Raw genomic sequence first — 19,485 nt, 5'->3', positions numbered from 1 at the left:
GATCCATTCTCTTCCTTGAATTCTGAAACTGGAAGGACGTCTTAGTAGGACTAAGGGAGTGGAAATCAGAGAAAAATTAAGAAAAATGGAAGTGAGCTCTCAGGCATGGACTGTGTACCCCCAGGAAACTAAAGAGGGGTACAATTAGGGGTTTACGTTAAGGGTCTAAAGTACCTGGAACCCCATATATGTAGGTATATTAATAATCGAAGCCCCAAAACTAATCAGAATCTTTCATTTAGCGGTAAGAAGGGCCCAGGCTACACACTGAGAAGTCCTGAGCCCACCGCTGACCAAACACACACCCACGCGTTTCTATGCATCCTTGCTTTGCCTCACTGTCCTCCCCTGTGAAACAGGAGAACAGCTGGTAACTGTCTAGCCCACTGCAGAATGGTGTTACAGACCTATGAAGAAAACCACACACACAAAAGTTTCCCACAAATGTCGATGTTATTAGGAGCCCAGGGACCATTACGCCAAGCTGGGTGACTGGACTGCACCCCTTAGGTTGAAGGAGCCACTCCACACCAGCTGATTTTTTAAGAGTAACCTAAATTTTTTTTTCCCAAGTCACAAAGATTTTATTTTGTTTTTTCTTCTAGGAATTTTACAGATTTGGGTTTTACATTTAAGTCTGTGATACATTTTAATTTTTTCAGATGATGACATATATGGGGCACTTTTTTGGGGTTTATGGATATCTAATTGATACAGCGTCATTTGCTAAAGTGCCTATATTGTTTTTTTAAATTATTTTTTATTTTTTTCATTTTATTATGTTACGTTAATCACCATACAGTACATCATTAATTTCTGATGTAGTGTTCCATGATTCATTGTTTGCATAACCTAAATTTAAAAGCAAGGTCTTTGCTTTGTGGCTAAGCAAGCTTCACTTATTAAGAAAGAAGCATACACTAACCTAAGTAATTGCATTTCCACAGTTCCCAGACACATCAGCTAAAAAAAATCATTACACATACGTCAATCGTATAGAATAACAGAAACAGTCACAATAGCAGAAATTTGTTAGAGGATCCATATCTCCTGCTTTGAAAATAAACTTGTCAGCTTTGCTTTATCATTTCGTTTCCACAGTGTTTTCAATTTACTGGCTCAGTATTCACATACCAGCAGGAGACTATTATCTCAGAATAAGTAATAATATGTCCCTCAAGACATTCTCTTCATTGTACTTTATAATTTTATATTTATTATAGGAGCACCTCACTGTAAAACTCAATACAAGAACAAAGAAATAATGTTATAGAGAATGTGTCTTTAGGCAATACTCAAATCTTTTCTAGAACATTCCTAGAAGAAATGCATAGAAACATAGCTGTCAGAGGAGAGCTAAGCATGCTGTTTTCTTTCTGGGTTCCTGTACTACTGACTCTCATACAAAGGAGTTTATTATCGGAACCCCATGTCTTCACTGATATATTAATACTTTCAAAGAGCTTTGATTCTTGGGGCCGTGACCGAAGGAGGACAGTGTTTAGTCCAATCTTTAAAAGTATAACTCTGTGTGTTAACTTTACTGGAATTAAAATAAAAACTTACTTTAAAATTTTTTTGAAGTTAGAAAAAAAATTACGTTGCCTATCAGGGCTAAGATAGGGCAAGGTCAGGGAGCCACTTGCCTCAGGAGGAAATTTATGTGCAAAAAATCTCAGTCCATGAGGAGATGATATTTGAATGCAACATTTAAAAATATAAAAATTAGGGCCACCTGGGTGGTGCAGTCGGTTGGGCATCTGACTCTTGAGTTAGGCTCAGGTCAGGATCTCAGGGTCCTGGGATGGAGCCCATGCCGGGCTCAGCGCTCAGCGGGGAGTCTGCTTGAGATTCTCTTCCCCTCTGCCCTTCCGCCCCGCCCTCCCCCCTTACTCTCTCTTTGTCCCACTCTCTCTCGAATAAATAAATAAATTTTAAAAAATAATAATAAAAAATAGAAATTAATGCAAAAAACCCATGATGAACAAAATCTGGAGGGAACCACTGCATCACATTTTCACATAATGGCAGGATGAAAACATGATTTATGGTGCTGAAATCAGATGACGATAAACACAAGGTCTGTCTTGAAGGGGGAATAAAGGTGCGAAGGGGGCAGACCAAGGAGTATGTGCTGAAGAAATCACTCCTGATTGAGTGACAGTGAAGGGAAGGGGCTTTCTGATTGTTTATCGGCATGTGCACCTCAGAAATTCGTTTTACCCTTGGCTAGACAGAAATTCATTTGATCTCCCGCCCACTTGCCAACCAGTGTCTCTTAAGGCCTAGAATTTAGGAAGAGGTAGACGGGACACCTAGCTTCCTCTGCCTTCAAAGGAATTTATACAGATTTATTTGGAACCAGCAACATGCCCTCGTGTCTGAGGGGACTGGGGTGGATATTTAAGTGGATGTTCGCCCCAGAAGATAAGAAACTGCTGTTAGCCACATTCCCCTCCCCCCACCCCCCCAATCCCTGATACACAGACACTGGCCAGTGAGAGTGGGTGGAGCAATGTTCCTCTCAAGAGGGTACAGTGTGCTCTTCTGGGGGTGGCTCCACTGCCCTCCTGTGTGGTTGCTGGCTGTGCTGCAGGCCATTTGGATAATGTATGTGTGGCGTGCTGCCAGAGCCCAACAGGTTAGCTGCCAGGTCATGGCGGGGGAGGGGAGCTGTACTACCACCCATTCCCAGCCTACAACAGTTATGGTCGCTCTGGGCATTCATTCCATCTCCTTCTCTCAGTAAAGAGGAGGGAGACTGAGAGGAACACGATTAACAACAACAACAGCAAAAAAAAAAATGCATTTCAAGCTGAGAAGCGAACAGATGATTCAACAGTCTTCCACATTCCTTTTAGTGTCCTGCTCAAAGTAACTGGCAGTGGTTTATTTTTCTCCTGTTAAATTCGAGCATGGGTTATATGGCTTTCTGGGTGGGCAGTTAATTCTTTGGCCCAGGTTCAGCTTTAGTTCATATCTTAGTAGTGGAATGTATCTATGCGCTCGTAAATTAACCTCTACTCTAAATATCTGCCCAGACCAGAAGGCTTAGGTTCAAGCTCAGTGACAAAAGCCATGGTGATATGCAAATCACTTGTTCGGCAGGTGAAGGATGAGTGGTGGGATCCGAGCCGGGCCATTAGCCAGAGGGAGGTCTGCTGGCTCTGCCATGGGCTGCAGGCCCCCCTCGCTGCCGCCAAGCTTCTGATGAGGTGGCAACCTGGCCCAAAGTCGTGGGGGCTCATTTTGTTACTCTTTCTTTTCCTTCAGCGTGGTGGGATAGATCTGTGAGAACTGAATAACCCTCTGAAGTTGGTGGGGAGAAAGAATTTACAATTTTAAGCTAAGAAGGGCTGCTGTCTTCCCTTCTTCACTGTACATCTGGGACATTTTTAAGGGTTAACCTGGGATTCTTCTCTTCCAAGAAGCTTTCCCTGCCATGGGTGATGGATATTTCATGTGGCATTTTTATAGCCTTATGTTCGAATTACTCGTGAATATACCAACTGTACAAATCCATGTATATGAGTTTCTAGTGGGAATTACCACTGCATCCAACTCATCCTGAAATTCCTTGCATAGTATCTTGAATGTAAGTGAAGGTTTGTTGAAAGTATGTAAATGAATGAATGAATGAATAAAACCATAAAGTTGTATAAATCCAAGTTGGTCGACGTGTCATTAGGCAAGTACGTTTTTTAAAAAATGTGGGTATGTGGCTCCCTGATGATTCTCTATAGCCTGATGCTAGGCTGGCACCTGTGACCTTTGCCAGAGCCTTCCTGATGATTCTGATTTGGGGATAGTTGTAGGAACAGTCAAGATTCTGCATTTTCAAAAGGATAACCAAGTGTCTGATATGCAGTTATGTTTGTGATTCACTGGTTTAGGATATCTGACCTGGTATTAGAAACATTATAAGTAAAATAATAATCATAATAACTGTTACTTATGGGTTACTATATGTCAGATACTGTTCTTAATGCTTCACATATTTTAAGGCATTAATCTTCACAATCATCTAAGGAGGTGAATACCATTATTGTTCCCATTCTATAGGTAAAGAAACAGAGCCACAAAATGTAATTTGCTTAGTGGAGCTGGGATTTGAACTCAGTCTGGCTCCAGAGCAATTCTCACCTATTATACTTCCCTCCTTCTCACTTCAGCTTCTGGAGATAGTGGTTTAAGCCTGAATTTTTGCCTTTCCTTTCATCCCATATCCTACTGAAATGACAAAAAATATAAAAAATAAGAATAAATAAAGAAATGTCCACATGGCAGTGAGAGGAGCTCTGTTGATTTGCTGCCCAGGGAAACACCCATAATGGGTAAAAATTATAAAAGAAAAATCATTTAAAATGTCTGGAAATTGTCCTAAGGGCATAGAGCAAATGAAAGACTTTTTTTTTTTTTCAAGAAACTCTACTGCATCTCAGTAAGAACAGTGAGTCTGTGGCACTTGAGCTGTCAACAGATTAAAGGACAAAACCAAACTGATTATCTCCATGGATGCAGAAGAAGAATTCGACAAAATCTAACACTCCTTCATGAGAAAAATACTCAGCAAACTAAGAGCAAAAGGAAACTTCTTTAGACTGATAAAAGGCATCTATGAAAAACCCACAGCTAACACTGTACTTAATGATGAAAGACTGCGTATTGTCTGCTAAGGTCAAGAGCAAAACAAGGAAGTCTTCTCTTACCTTATATATTTAACGTTGTACTGGAGCTCCTGGCCAGGTCAGTTAGGCAAAAAAAAAAAAGGAAATAAAAGGCATTCAGATAGGAAAGGAAGAACTAAAACAATCTGTGGTTGACTTATTCTTACATTTAGAAAATCCTCAGGAATCCACTAAAAATCTCTTAGAATTTGATAATCAAACCCAACAAGGTTGGAGGGTACCTCTAATATACAATATACAAAAAGAAATTATACTTCTATATACTCGCAATGAGCAATCCAAAAAGGATATTAAGAAAAAAAATTTCCTTTACAATAGCATTAAAAGTACTTAGGTAGGAGCGCCTGGGTGACTCAGTTAGTTAAGCATCTGCCTTGGGCTCAGGTCATGATCTTGGAGTCCCAAAGATCTAGTCCTATGTTTGGCTTCCTGCTTGGTGGGGGCTCTCCCTCTCCTTCTGCTCCTCCCCCCACTCATGCTCTCTCTTTCTCTAATAAATAATAAAATCTTCAAAAAAAGTACTTAGGTATAAATTTACAAAACAAGTGCAAAACTTACATGTAGAGAAAAAGAAAAAAAAACCTTACACTCTAAAAACTATAAAACTTTGTTGAAAAAATAATTTAAAAAGATCTAAATAAACAGAAAGACATCCCATGTTCATAGATCAGAGAATATTAAAATTAATATTACTAAGATTGTAATACACACCAAATTGGTTTACGTATGCAATACGATCCTTATCAAAATCCCAGACGACTTTTGCAGAAATTGACAAAATGGTCAAAAAATTCATATCAGAACACAAGGGAGCGGGATAACTAAAATAATCCTGAAAAGAAACAGAGTTAAAGGACTCACACTTCCCAATTTTCCTCCCATTCAATGGTGAAAAGAATAGTGTTTTCAACAAATGGAGTTCGGACAATTGGTATCCACTTGCGTAAGAATGAAATTGTTCTCCTTCCTCACACCATATACAAAGTTACAAAATGAATCAAAGACCTAAATGGAAGAGCCAAAACTATACGATTCTTAGGAGAAAACATAGGAGTAAATCTTTTTGACCGTGGAGTAGGCAATGTTTTCTTAGATATGACACCAAAGACATAAACAAAAAAAGAAAAAAGATAAATTAGACTTTTTCAAAATAAAACTTTTATGCTTAATGTGCTTCACCATCAAAAAAGTGAAAAGACAGACCACAGAATGATTTTTGAAATCCTTTAGCCAAGAAATGAATCTCAAAGCAAAACACCCCTTTCCAACTAGACCAAAAGTGTTTCAGCCGTGGTACAATTCAGCTTTGGTGACAGTGCGGGGGTATAGGAGCCCTCATGCTCTACTGTGTATTAATGAGTACTTTGGCAGTGCCTATCACTCTATATGTTTTTTCCTTTTTCTTCAGAAAGTCTAGGTCTATGGATTCACTCTACTAACATGCTCACAAAAATACACAAAAATTAATGTGCAGGGATAGCTTTTAAAGGATTATTTACAATAGCAAATAAAAGGAAACAATCTGAAACTTATCAATAGAGAAGACATTTAACAAATCATGGTACAGTCACCATTTATAGGATTTATAGGATGTTTTCTTATTTCCATAGGAGTGAAGTAAATCCTTTTTTTTAAAGATTTTATTTATTCATGAGAGACAGAGAGAGAGAGAGAGAGAGAGAGAGAGAGGCAGAGGGAGAAGCAGGCTCCCAAGGAGCAGGGAGCCCGATGTGGGACTCGATCCCAGGACCCTGGGATCATGACCTGAGCCAAAGGCAGACGCTTAACCATCTGAGCCACCCAGGTGCCCAGGAGTGAAGTAAATGTATAAACTAACAAGCAAAGCTGTTCACAATAGACAGAAATAAGTGAAAAAAGTCCATCATATGTGACAATATGTACAATGATTTTTTTTATACTAAACATAAAACAAGGCTATTGTGTCCATTATTTCTCAGGAGACATCGAAATATTATTAAATACCTGCTCAACTTATCTTGGTGCAGACGGCAGATCAGTGCCCATATGAGAAGAAGCTCAATACCAAATAAAAAATGCATGGAATTTGAATATTTGCCCTTTTAATGTTTGATTCTGAGGCATATATTTGAAGCTACTCTTTGTTTATTCTCAGATGTCTTCAAATATGTACTCCAAATTTGGTGAATATTCATTCGGCAAATTTTATGTGATACAATGACAGAATAAGCAGAAATATGATTCAAATTTATAGATTTGAATATATATATAACGCATATATAATATGCACATATAATAACCTGGAAATATGTATACCAAAGAATGTTCCGTGGCTACCTTTTAGGGTAAGGGTAGAAAAAATAAAAAAGTGAATGGCAAGGATGTTGTATTTTACCTTGTACTCTCTACTCTATTTGAATTAATACTGGCATTTAATACTTTCATAATTAAAAAATAAAGAAAATGTGGTAAATTAAACATAAAAAACTGAAGGTAAAAAAGCAACTACGTTCAGAAGGTAATACATTTTTTTCAAAAGTAGCTTTGTTTGCTTTTAAAAAAAAATGTTACTCTTTTTATTCCTTTCTAGTCCTGGAGCCCTCAAAAATTGACCACTTCCTTGAAATTATTTTTGCTCTCTATAGATTTCTTTCTTTCTAGTTCAACAGTATTGAGACAGACTAGTTTAAACTTCTTCTATTTAAAGGCCCCCCATGTTGAAGTCTCTCATGTGCCTCGTATTCACTCTTTCTGTCAGGATAGCATCTCAGTTGTGTTCCACTTTCGGAACTCACTTTTTATTATTCTGTTGGCTGGACTGACTTCATTTAAGATTACATAAAAAGATGTGCCAAATGGCATGACCCATTATTAAGAATCTAGAGTGTTCCAAGTTTTGAGACTTGCACCAAGTGTTTTCAGTATCACTTACTGTTTTATGTGTATGCTTGTCAAAAGCAATTACTCCCGATTCAGCAAAATTCAATGCTTTCTAACAAATGATGGGAGGGTAAACAACTCATTTACATGGGGAGGTTTATATTTTCAGAAATGCCTCAAGGGAGCCTTTCCAAGAGGCTAGAAAGGAATTCAGCGAAAAGGAAACAGCAGGAGGATCCTGTATTTCTCTGCAATTCAGCGGTACTGCTTGCCAATACCAACATCATAACATTTCAGAGCTCAGTTTTCCATATTTTGAAACTTCATACAGAGATTCCATCAAGGAAGTCAATCTCCTATCAGACCCAACTTTCTCTGTTAGTGGCTGAATTTTCTACTTCATGACATGAGTTAAGCTGCAAAAGTTTTTACATCCTGAGAATAGATCAGAAATGATGGGCACTTGCATTAACTTAGTGGTTCTCAAACTTTGGTTTGCATCAGAATTGCCTAGAAGTCTGTTAAAACCAGCAGATTGCTGGGCCCAACCACAGAGCTGCTGACCCAGTGAGTCGCAGGGCGGGGGGGGGGGGAGGGGGCGGGGGGGGAGGGGGCGGGGGCGGGGAGCCTGAGAATTTGCATTTCTAGTGGGTTTTTAAGGGATGTTGCTGCTATTCTGGGTACCACTCTTTGAGAACCACCATCTTAACTCTTCAGCAACTAGGACTCCAATTAATAACTAGATGCTTTAGCTCACTACGAGTATCTTCTTGGCTCTCAAATATTAAGGAAGCCAGGTATTAGTGGCGTGGTCTCTGAATATGATTATTCTAAGAGAAAAGAATGATATTTACGGCTGCTGTTTTTCTAAAGGGATTCATCTGGGCGCTGGTGGAAAGTGATTCAGTGGTGCTGGGAGGGGTTTACAGGGGTGCTGATTATTTCAGTGTGACAACTTCTCTGACCTTTATTTCACACCATGGAATCAACTGGGAAGAGTGGAGACTTGGGGGTTAAATGTAGGCACCATGCTTTAAGATTTTATGGTTCTAACATTCTAAAATTCGTGGCCCCTAACCTTGTGTCAGTCCTTACTGGACTCGTCCGTGGCCCTCAGGGAAAGCGTGAGTGGAGGCAAATGTTTCTAAATCACGTCGTTAGAACTGATCATATAGATAGTTTTTGGTCTTTAAAGCAATATCTTTCTAGTTCTGACTTATAATTCAGCAAAATTACGATATTCCAGATTGGTTTGGCAACTCTGCTAGTTAATTAATAATCTTATTATTAATTAAAAGTGAAAGCTATTATTATTACAACAACTGGAGCTCTGCCGGGAACACTGGAACCATATAAATATCCAATTTAGTCAGCAAAACCAATGTGCCAGATGCTGTGTTAATTGTTTTATATATGCTTCAGTGTTTTCTTTTTACTATGTTTTATTGAAATGGGCAGAACTTTTATTTTATTACCAATTTAGTCAAATTGATTTGCAACTGATTCATACTCATTGGCACAGTTTTCCAGAGAGCTGTGGTTTGCCTATGAGAAGCCAAAGGCAACTCCAGTTTTCGCTTAAAACATCACTTAGAGTGGGAGAAGGCTGTATGGGCCTTCTCTTCATACACTTTTGGGTTACAAGAGGAACACTTACTCATCCTAACTGAGAATTTTGGAGAATTATAAAATTGGAGCACAATATTAAATTAACGCTGATTTTTAGTATTCATAAAAGTTTTCATAGCATTTTAATAGCTTTATGATCTTTTAAACATTCCTGTAAAAGTGTGGTTATCATTTCATTTCACAGTTAAGATAGATGAAACATAAAGAGGTAAAGGGTTTTTTTTAGGCCCCCAAACAGCTACTTTGTGTGTGTGAGAGAGAGAATATGAAGGCTAGACCCACACTGGAGGTTCCTTCATTCTTAATTTTTAGGTAGTAATATGATGGAAAGAACAGACTTTCTAGTCAAATACAGCTGGTTTGGATTTCCGCTCTGGTCCATACTAGCCACATGTCAGTGAATTAATGACTTAATCTCTCTGAGCCTCAGTTTAGTTAGCTGCAAAATGGAGCTATTGTCACTCCTTACTTCATACAATTGCAGTAAAGATTAGAATTCATTTATGTAAAGCATTGAGCACGTAAGTACTCAAAAAACATGGTTGTTAACTCGTGCACACTGGGGATTGGGATTGTAAACGGTAGGTTCCGTGAAGCCAGGAAATATGTCTCTCTTTCCCATCGTGTTCCCAGAATTTAGCACAGTGCCTTGCACAGAGAAGACATTCATTAAATGTGTATTGAGTGAATTAATGTACCACAAATAGTGGCTACTTATCATTTAATCAATCACAGGCTTGATTTAGATTTCAAAGTGCATGCCAGGCCATTCCTGTGGGCTAATCACATCTGCTTAGAAATCATACCAGGAGATCATGAAATAAATCGTTTGTCACTTGTGATAGTCTCTCCCAAACAAAAAGAATAATAGATTTCATTTTTTACCCGGAAACCTTATTGAAGATGGAGGCACAAACGCATGGGGGGGATACAGTACTGAGCTATTACAAAAAACTCAGATAGATCCCCAATTCTGGCCCAGGGTTAACTGATATGGAATGGGTCCTGTGTCAAGATTTCTCAAGCCCAGTCCAGTAAGCGTAAGTCACGTCTTCAGCTTACACACAAACGCATGAATTAACTAACACAAAGAAGCACAAGGAATATTCAGACTAGTGTGTGAGGAGGAACCACTCCCTAGGAAAGATTTTGGAACGGGCCCAGTGCCCACCACCCTGAACTGGCAGCCAAAATTAATCAAGTATGAGGAAGTGTATGGGCTTACTATCAGACAAGTCTGCATTTAAAACCCAACTCTTCTGTGCGAGTTACTGAACCTTCCTGAGACTCAATGTACTCATCCATGAAATGGGGATAATAACAGACCCTAGGCACCTGATGGGGTTGTGGGTGTTAAATGTGATAATGCATGTAAAATGCCTGGCACAGATGAAGCACTTGATGGGTATTGGTGTATTATTATTTATTATTATTATTAGTAGTAGTATGTAGGAAGCTGGAGATGATCCTGAGCATGATACAGTGGTCAGGGAGACCTGGGTAGAGCTCAGGATATAGGGTCTTCAGGTAGGTGAACAAAAAGGAACTGGTGGGTGTCAAAAGCAAGACAAGGGCCGTCCAAACCCATTTTCACCCATGAAACAATTTTACTTGAGGATAACTCTGAAGGTGGTGAATATGAACGGAAACTGCTATACTTATTCAAACTGATAGGTTGGTGTAATCTATTTTTCACCGTTGTACCTAATCAGGTTTGGTTTGAAATGTGTGTTGCTTTGCATACCTTTGCAATGACAACATAAGAAAAATGCCAGAACATGTCCAGAAATAATCCTCCTCCCGGGTTCTTGCAGACCAAGCTTACCATCACTGTCTGCCTCACTGATGATGTTGCAACTTCGTGTTTTTCACTCTCTCTGTCTTGCACACAGACACACTTGGAGCTTATCAGTTCTGACCCCTCACTTCCAGGCATCCAGTGATTCCAAAGTGACGTTCTTTCCCCTCGTCCAATGAACAGGAAAAGTGGGCTGATAGCCTTACCCACACAAAGCTGTTAGTGATGTGTTTATTATTTCTTTCAAAATAGTTACCATCTGAAAAAGAAAAATGCCTGGAGAGGCTAATCCTTGTCTCAAAGGGATTGATTTTTTTTTCAAAGGGATTGATTTTTAATGATGGAATTTCAGGCTTTGTAGTACATGGGGATAAGCATGAGCTAAGTAGGAACAGAAAATCAGTTTTGGGGAGGGCACCTGGGGTGGTTTCCTCTCACCCCTGCGATACTCCTCCTTCTCTCTATGTCTCTGTCATCCCCTATTTTAGATGTCACATTCAACTATTGGAGGAAAAAAATCACAAAGATACAGGGTTTGGAATGGTTGTGCGGGCAAACGCATTTGAGAAATACTGACTTACATAATTGCTCAACGCAATGTATTAAAATCAAAGGATGAGAATAGAGCACAGGCAGGATAATTTTATCTGGTTGTGATGAATTTCTGTGCAGATTCTAATAAGTAAATGACAACACACTTAACTCCAAAATAGACACCATGAATGAAGATCCAAAAATTGTCATTTTCTTAACCATTAGAAGAGGGCGATGTGCCTTTAGCCTAGGAGACCCTCAATTCTCAGGCAGTATTTTCAAGGGAATTACTATACTGTACAATCTATTCTATGAAGGCAGAGACCTTGCTTGTTTCCTGTAGAATCTGCAACACTGGGCATGGTGCCTGACACATAGTAAAGACTTAATAAAGATTTGTTCAACAAATGAATGAACCAACGCATTCCTCAGGCTTTGGTTATGCTGAGGCTTGTGTTGATACAGAGTGGGAACATTGAAATGGGCTGCTCATGTCAGCTGTTGCAGGGATAAACGACTGAGGTCTCAGGTGCTGTCTTTCTGGCTCCATCACTGGCTGTGCTGCGTCTTGCAGCTTAAGAGCTGCTCTTAGCTGATGATTGAGCTTAGGGTGCGGGTGGGGCGGCGGGGAACTAATGCAGGCCAATTGCTGTGAGATCCAGGTCTTTCCACCAACACTGAGTTCCCATCAGCCTGGCCAAAACGTTCTTGGAACTGCATTGCCATCTGCAACTTTTCAACCCAATCCCCCTTCCCTCCCTCCCTCCTTCCACTGACGGCAGACCTGCATTTTCCATCTTAAGTATCCCCTTGCCTTTTCTTGTCCCTCCTCCGGTAAATCTCTTGCAAATCCAATGCTACCTTGGTATCTACTTCTAAGTGATCCTGAAATAGCACAGACATATAGATAGTAGCTAAGTCACAGAGAAACGTGAATAGTTTAAATTTAACCTGTATAAATCCAGACCTGCAATTTATTTGTAAAAATTAAATAAGTAAGTACATTTTCATCGTATCAAAATGATCTTCTCACCCAAGGGGCAACCTCTTTTCTTAGAAACATCCTCTCCCCACTACTGCTATCACAAGGTCACCCAGAATATATGAAATAAGAAAACTATTGGTCTGGATATGCCTTGGGAAACAACAAATGCATTTATAGCACCCCCACAATTTCAGATTTAAATGACATTTAAAATTCAAAATTTAATTCATCCACCGTAGGTTAAAAAAGGTAGGGACAGCAGAGTGGCTCTCATTAAGCCTGTTGCCTAGTAACCCTACACAGAATCCAGGATCATCTGACATCCTCGGCGAGCATGTGAACCAAAGCTTGGTTTTACAGCTGGACTCAAGACCCCCACTTTGGGTAATTTCTGAGTGATGCCTCAGGTGCCCAAATACAGAATGAAAAAGAGAAAATTGTTTGGAATTTGAACATCTACCTAATGTTGACACTTAATTGTTTGGAATTTGAACGTCTACCTAATTTTGACACTTAATCCCATATCTAAGCTCACATGAACCAAGAATTCTTGGCTGTGTATGGGTCTTATATTTCCTATAGAATGCTTATGTCCAGATAATGATTATGCAGTGTAGAGCACAAGGTAGGTATTCAATGTCCACTTGTGGCTGAATATATGAAAATATCGATTGCGAAGACTTAGAAACAGATCCAAATGAGCAGGATTTAGGATTTAGGTTGAAGGGTCTTCAGCAGACAGTTGGTTAATAAAACCAACAACCGAAATGCAAAAGATGCTATTTGTTCTTTAACTGAAAAATGATTCTTTCCAGCAGGCAGAGAAGGCCATTACCCCGAGGACCCATCTTGCCAGGTCCAAGTTGTTCCCAGGGACCTCGCAGCAGCCAGCAAGCACAGTCATGAACTGGAATAACATTTACTGGAATGGGATGGAGAGGCCTCCTTTTGGATGACTTGAGGGTGATTCAGAGGAATACTTCATAAAATTTTCACAGGGTCTCAAATTCTTCCTTGTTTTCAAAAATATATGCATTTTTATGCACAGGGCAAAAGAAGAGAAAGAGGGGAACATGGACGATTCTGGCTCATTTTCTCTGATGATTTCAGTGTAGACTCTGCGGTTGCTCTTTTTTTTTTTTTTTTTTAATGTAGTCCAAAAGGCTAATGGAAACACGATCCATCAGCTGTGAAAAATGACTAAGTGCTAGCTGTTTGCAAAGGTATTAACCATGTGACTCTTACACTATGATGGTTAAAAAAAACCAACAATGTGGATTGCTTTTTCATGTCTGTGTGTGTGTGCACGCACATGTGAGCGTGTGTGTGTGGGTGTGCATGTGTGCATGTGTCAGGCTTGCCAGGTTTGCTCTTGGCCTAGGTCTGCACAGCTCAGGTTTCAGTTGGCGGCAGCCCGGGACAATTTGCCTTTTTCTTCTGCTTGGAAGCTCTGCTGATAATGCTGTTTAAAGGGCTCAGGTGCTGACAAGCTGGGCACTGCCAGGATCTAGGGTCACAGGAAGTCCATCAAATTACAGAGCTTCTTTCACACCACATACTGGAGCAAGGAAATGAATCATGCGCCTCTTTCCCTGTCTCCCTGTCACAGGCAGTCCAGACCCCTTCTTCAACTTCGGATTCAGTATTAATTCTTCATACTAGTGGCTTAGCAAATACTTAATTTGTTACTGTAAATGACAACAGTAATCCCTTGACTGTGTTTTTCCTTTAACTTGTACAAATTTTAAGGTCATCCTTTAAAAGTCATCTATCCCTTCCCCCCACCCCCAATCCCTGACCCCAGCACAAACATGTGCTCACACACGGGTTACGAAAGGCTGGGATATAAACCGAGTCTTTATGATATTCACATCAATAACGAGTGTCGCATTTTGGTCTACATCAGAAGCATGGGGGAAGAGGGTGTTGGGAAAAACACAGACTCTTGGTCACTACTCCAAAGACCCTAATTCTTTAGGACTGGCTATCTGTATCTTTTACACCAAAGTCTGAGAACAACTGGTATATTAATTCCCTGATGTGGTCTCTATGCAGGATCAGAAGACTCTTGCCTTTTGTAAAGCGCTTTCTCCTATCACTCTACCCTCTGCCACAAGCTATTTATTCACCAGCACCGTCTGCTTAGCTGCCCATCTTGGCTTTCCTGAGGCTTGGTGCCATTTCTCCTGTTTCCCTCAGCCCCCATGTGCTGGCTCTTCAAATAGCCAGCTTTGCAGTTCTGGAATTGCTGATCTGTGTCCCTATCTGTATAATGAGAGTTGTATTAGATACATTTCTGAAATTCCTTCTTCCTCTAAAATGCTGTCCTTCTCTAGATAGCTAGTCATTTTCTGTACTTGTGCTATGTTAGGTTATCGAACGATCCCACAGCAGCTGTTTTGGCTCATGTGACTTCCCAATCCGTCTGTGGGCCGCCTGTTTGGGAGGTGTCCTGTCCCATCAGACAGACTTAGCAGAAGTCGTGTCTGGGGGTGTGGCTCATCAGGAAGTCGAAGGGAAGGACACACCAACTGGAGACGGGAGGACGGAGCCCAGGAAGGAGCCCAAACGGCAAGTGGGGTAATGCTGAACACAGGGTGAACATTTAGGTAGTCTAGGCTGGTGGCAGGTATACACAGTGCTAAATTCAAAAAGCAAAATCCATTTAAGAACCAAAGGGAATTCAAGTACTACAAACAAATATTGGGGGTGATGTTTGCAAGAGGGATGTTTGGGGGGAACCCAGGCTACTGGTAGGTATGCTCAGATCCAAATCTCAAAAGCCCAACCTGTTTAAGAGCCAAAGGGATGGTGGGTATCATACACAAAATTTGGGGGATGGCTGCAGGAGGGTATCAGGAAAAGAACCACAAACTCAGAGTTGGCTGGCAATGACTTCTGAGTCCTCCTTCTCTGTAAAATACCAACTGTGCTTGCCACCTTTCCCTACGGGCAAAGGGATTTCAGCCTGTGTTCTCAGCCCCCTCAGGCTTTGGACTAGTCTGGCCGGAGCCCTCAGTGCAATGGGAGGTTTGGGTAGTGTGTGAGATCGGGCTTGCTCTGTTTCCAGGATCTGAGATTTGTGGGATGGGGACTAAGAAAGCTTGGACAAGCTGCAGCTGTCGCCCACGTGTGTCTGCCACACCCGCCTCGTCCCCACGACTGCCTTTAGTCCTTGGTGTCCTGATTTTTAGCCCAGTTTCCTGGAGGTTTGCCAGTTGACTTGAGGGAAGTTTGTATTAGTTCCTTAGGGCTGCCCTAACAATGTGCCATAAAACCAGTGGCTTCAACAACAGAAATTTACTGCCTCACAGTTGTCAAGGCTGGAAATCTGAGATCGAGGTGTCCGTGGCGTCAGTTCCTTCTGCGGACCGAGAGGGAGAAATCTGTCCCATGACTTTTTCCTAGATTCTGGTGGTTTACTGACACTATTTGGTATTTCTTGGCTTCTGTTATATTATCCCAATCTCTGCCTTTATCTTTACATAGCGTTCTCCGTGTGTGTGTGTGTGTGTGTGTGTGTGTGTGTGTTTGTGTGTGTGTGCATGTGTGTCTGTGTCCAAATTTCCCTTTTTCATAAGGAGACCGGTCATACTGGATTAGGGGCCCACCCCTACTCAGTATGTCCTCATTTTAACTAATTAATTCTGCAAAGACTCTATTTCCAAATAAGGTCATAGTCTCAGATCCTGGGGCTAAGACTTCAATATAACGATTGAGGGAGAGGCCCAATTCAACCTCTAATAGGGCTCTTGCCTAGTTTTTCCAACCTATTTTTCTCATACCTGCAACTCTCTACCTGCGTCCTTAGCTACTGACAGGAGTTTAGCTTTCAACCAGATAGACCACTTGGAATCACAATACTGATTGCTAGTCACCTGACTTCACAATGCACGCAGCCTAGAATCCTCCTGGCATACTCTGTATACCAGATCAGACTCTCCTGGATAGCAAGGTTGTTCCAGCAGAACATCGAGTGTGTCTGGAAACTTGGAGTCAGTGCTTTGACCTGTTTCCTTTCCCCTATTTTGAGGCCCATGCTATAGACAGGCTATCTCTCTCTACCTTCCTCTATTAACACCTCCTCTACTTACTCATATACTCCTTCTTGGGACAGCTCTGTGAAGGCACTATCTTGGAAGCATCACAGCTGACCTCCCAAAGCAATAATAGTGCTTCTTACAGGCTATATGCTTTATTAATTAAACTAATAAATCATGTAGGTTAAAGCAACACTTCTGTGCTTTAGAATTCACAAAGTACCACCAAGAATATTACCAAGACGTCACACGTGGACCATTGGTACTTGAAGTATGGGTAACCTACAGGAAATTTATAGGCAATGTGACTTCAACGATGGGTTGAATTATCAGAAAGTTAACAGGTATCTATATATCTACTTTACCTTTACGTTTAACTCACTGGATTATTCCTGAAAACTCATCAGTCATTCATTTGGCAGGCCTTCTGCTTTGAGCATTAGCTCTGCACAAAGTACGATGCTAGATTGGGGGAGAATGGACGAATGAGAGCTAGTTTCCGATGTAGAGGTCATCAGCTCCCCCATTCCCCTTTCATGGGATTATTCAGAAGACAAAGAATTTGACTAGATGATAGAAATGACTGAACTCGTCAAGTTCACGAGAAGAATGTGAAAAGATTGATTTCTTATAACTGGGTGTGAAATGAGCAGTAGAGGTGGGGGGTTTTGGCCTGTGACTTTTGTTTAAATATCAAGACCATCACATTCTCTGGAGATGGCTTTTTGTCAGAAGCTAATTAGTTCTCTTGCAGTGAACTTGGATAATGTCCTTCCTCTGACATAACTGTGAACCTTCTCCAGTGGCCCCATAAGGCTCTAGCACATCAAGGCCAATTACTATGGCTGTTTGACATGTAGAAGAACATCTCCAAGAAAAATAACAAGAGTCCAGAGAAGGAGCAGAGGTGGGGATGGGTGGCAGGGGTGTGAGGGTGGAAAGCTGTGGGGGGGGGGTGCTAAAAAAAGAGAGATTGGGAAGCTGCTAAATTTTCGTAAAAATACAGTAGTAACAGATTCTGCCAACACAGCTGCTCTGAGCTTTCTCCTGTTTATGGTAAAATGGCAATGAAGGGAAATTGTAGATGGATACTACCCAAGGAACAAATTTTCTTGGAAGCCTGAATTCATGCAGATAAATTGGTCTTTAGGCAAGTTAAGAAACAAGGAAAAGAGAAAAGTTCCTATATGGAACACAAGGCAGTTTTCTGTTAGGTTAGGCCGTACATCTTGGCCCCACCTCGGCTGCCTGGATGGACTGCTCCTCAACATCTGCTCCATTACCTGCAGGCTTGGGTGGCCCATGGCTACAAGCTCCCCATCCAGCACTATAGAGATTGGCTTGCAGCAAATCATTAGGCCGCCAACATGATCTCAGCATGGCCATGTTAAGTAGGCTGGAGTCAGAGACTATGAATCATTGTGGCCAATCTAGCTCCACAGGCTAGACTTCGATTTTAGAAGTCACTCCGATTGAATTACCTTGTTCTGGGTAGCTCTGGGTATTGTACTCTACTCTTAACCCTCACTCTACAGCTGAGACTTCTCTAGTGTTTTCATTTGAGCTGAGCTGGTCCTCCCTCAGCTTCACAAAGAGTTCTAGTCTTCTGAACCAATATGTTTTCCTCTTTCTCTTCTTCATCTTCTTCCTCTTCCACTTTCCTTCACTTTCCACTTTCATTCCTCATCTGTTTTTACTCTCATACTGGTTCTTTCCTCTGTGCTCCTTAAGTTCTTCATACGAGCACTATTATTACATATCTTGCCTTTAGGAGAGTTATACCTATGCAAGTCTTCTCCCTGATTATCTCTCCTCCTCCCCCTGCCCCATCTGGATTTCCTGGTGGCAGAGGCTGGGTCTCAGTCACCCGAGCCTCTTGCATGATACCTGGCGAGGATGGCCATTTATGCTAATCTGGAGGTGAGAGGGGGCAATCTCAATTTCCCAACATGTCATGGTGACAACACAGGCATTTTACACCAAATCAAACTTTATTTCTGATTCGAGTGTTTATAGAGTGAAAGCCACAGTATGCAGGAGAGTATACAAAGAACATTGTCATAGCTCCTGACCTCCGGCAAGTGAGCTTGCCATCCAGTTAAAGTGGCAGGACACAGATAAATGAATGGTTCTATGATAACTTATAGGCAAGGTAGGTAGATGATGTGGGTAGATGCACGGAGCTCAAGGTCAAGAAACCCAAAGACTACTCTCAATTTTTTCAGGAGCAAGTTATAAACCCATTTTCTCTGAAGCTCAATTCTTGAGCAAAGTGAAGGAAATGAACTCCATCAGTTTTTTCCCCAAAGTATAATACATAATTTTTTAGGTGATATATTGAACTCAGAATTAAACAAGAAAAAAAAAATCATATGATGGGAAAGTTATTTCCTTTTAAATTCTCTTTTTGGTCACAAAAAAAATGGGGCAAGAAGCAGTCTCAGACTCAAAATCTTTACCTATTATAGCAGTTAGGACTATTATAGGAACAATATAGGAACATTTTGTTTTCATTTTATTTATTTTCAGGCAATTTTTTTGCAAGTCTTTGTCCACTTATGCTAATAAGATGTACTTCTAAAATAACATGTTTTAAAATGTTATTTATTTATTTATTTATTTGACAGATAGTGGGAGAGAGAGAGAGAGAGCGTGCGTGCGCAAGCAAGGGGAGCAGCAGAGGGAGAGGGAGAAGCAGGCTCCCCACTGAGCAGGCAGCCCGCCGCAGTGCTCAATCCCAGGACCCCGGGATCATGGCCTGAGCCGAAGGCAGATGCTTAACTGACTGAGCCACCCAGGCACCCCTAAAAAACATGTTTAAAAAAAAAATAAATGAGTTGATTTCAATATCAAAAAAATAATAGACCATTTCATATGAGTGTGACAAAGTTGTAAATGTGGGGCTGGAATATTCAAAGTTTAGGAGATGCCAAATAAACAACTCCGAGATTC

Source organism: Eumetopias jubatus, unplaced genomic scaffold (genome assembly GCF_037043125.1).
Source record: "Eumetopias jubatus isolate StellerSeaLion01/CBP00866 unplaced genomic scaffold, mEumJub1_p1.0 scaffold_5, whole genome shotgun sequence".
NCBI lineage: Eukaryota > Metazoa > Chordata > Mammalia > Carnivora > Otariidae > Eumetopias > Eumetopias jubatus.
The sequence above is the reverse complement of the archived record's forward strand: the minus strand, read 5'-3'. Positions refer to the sequence as shown.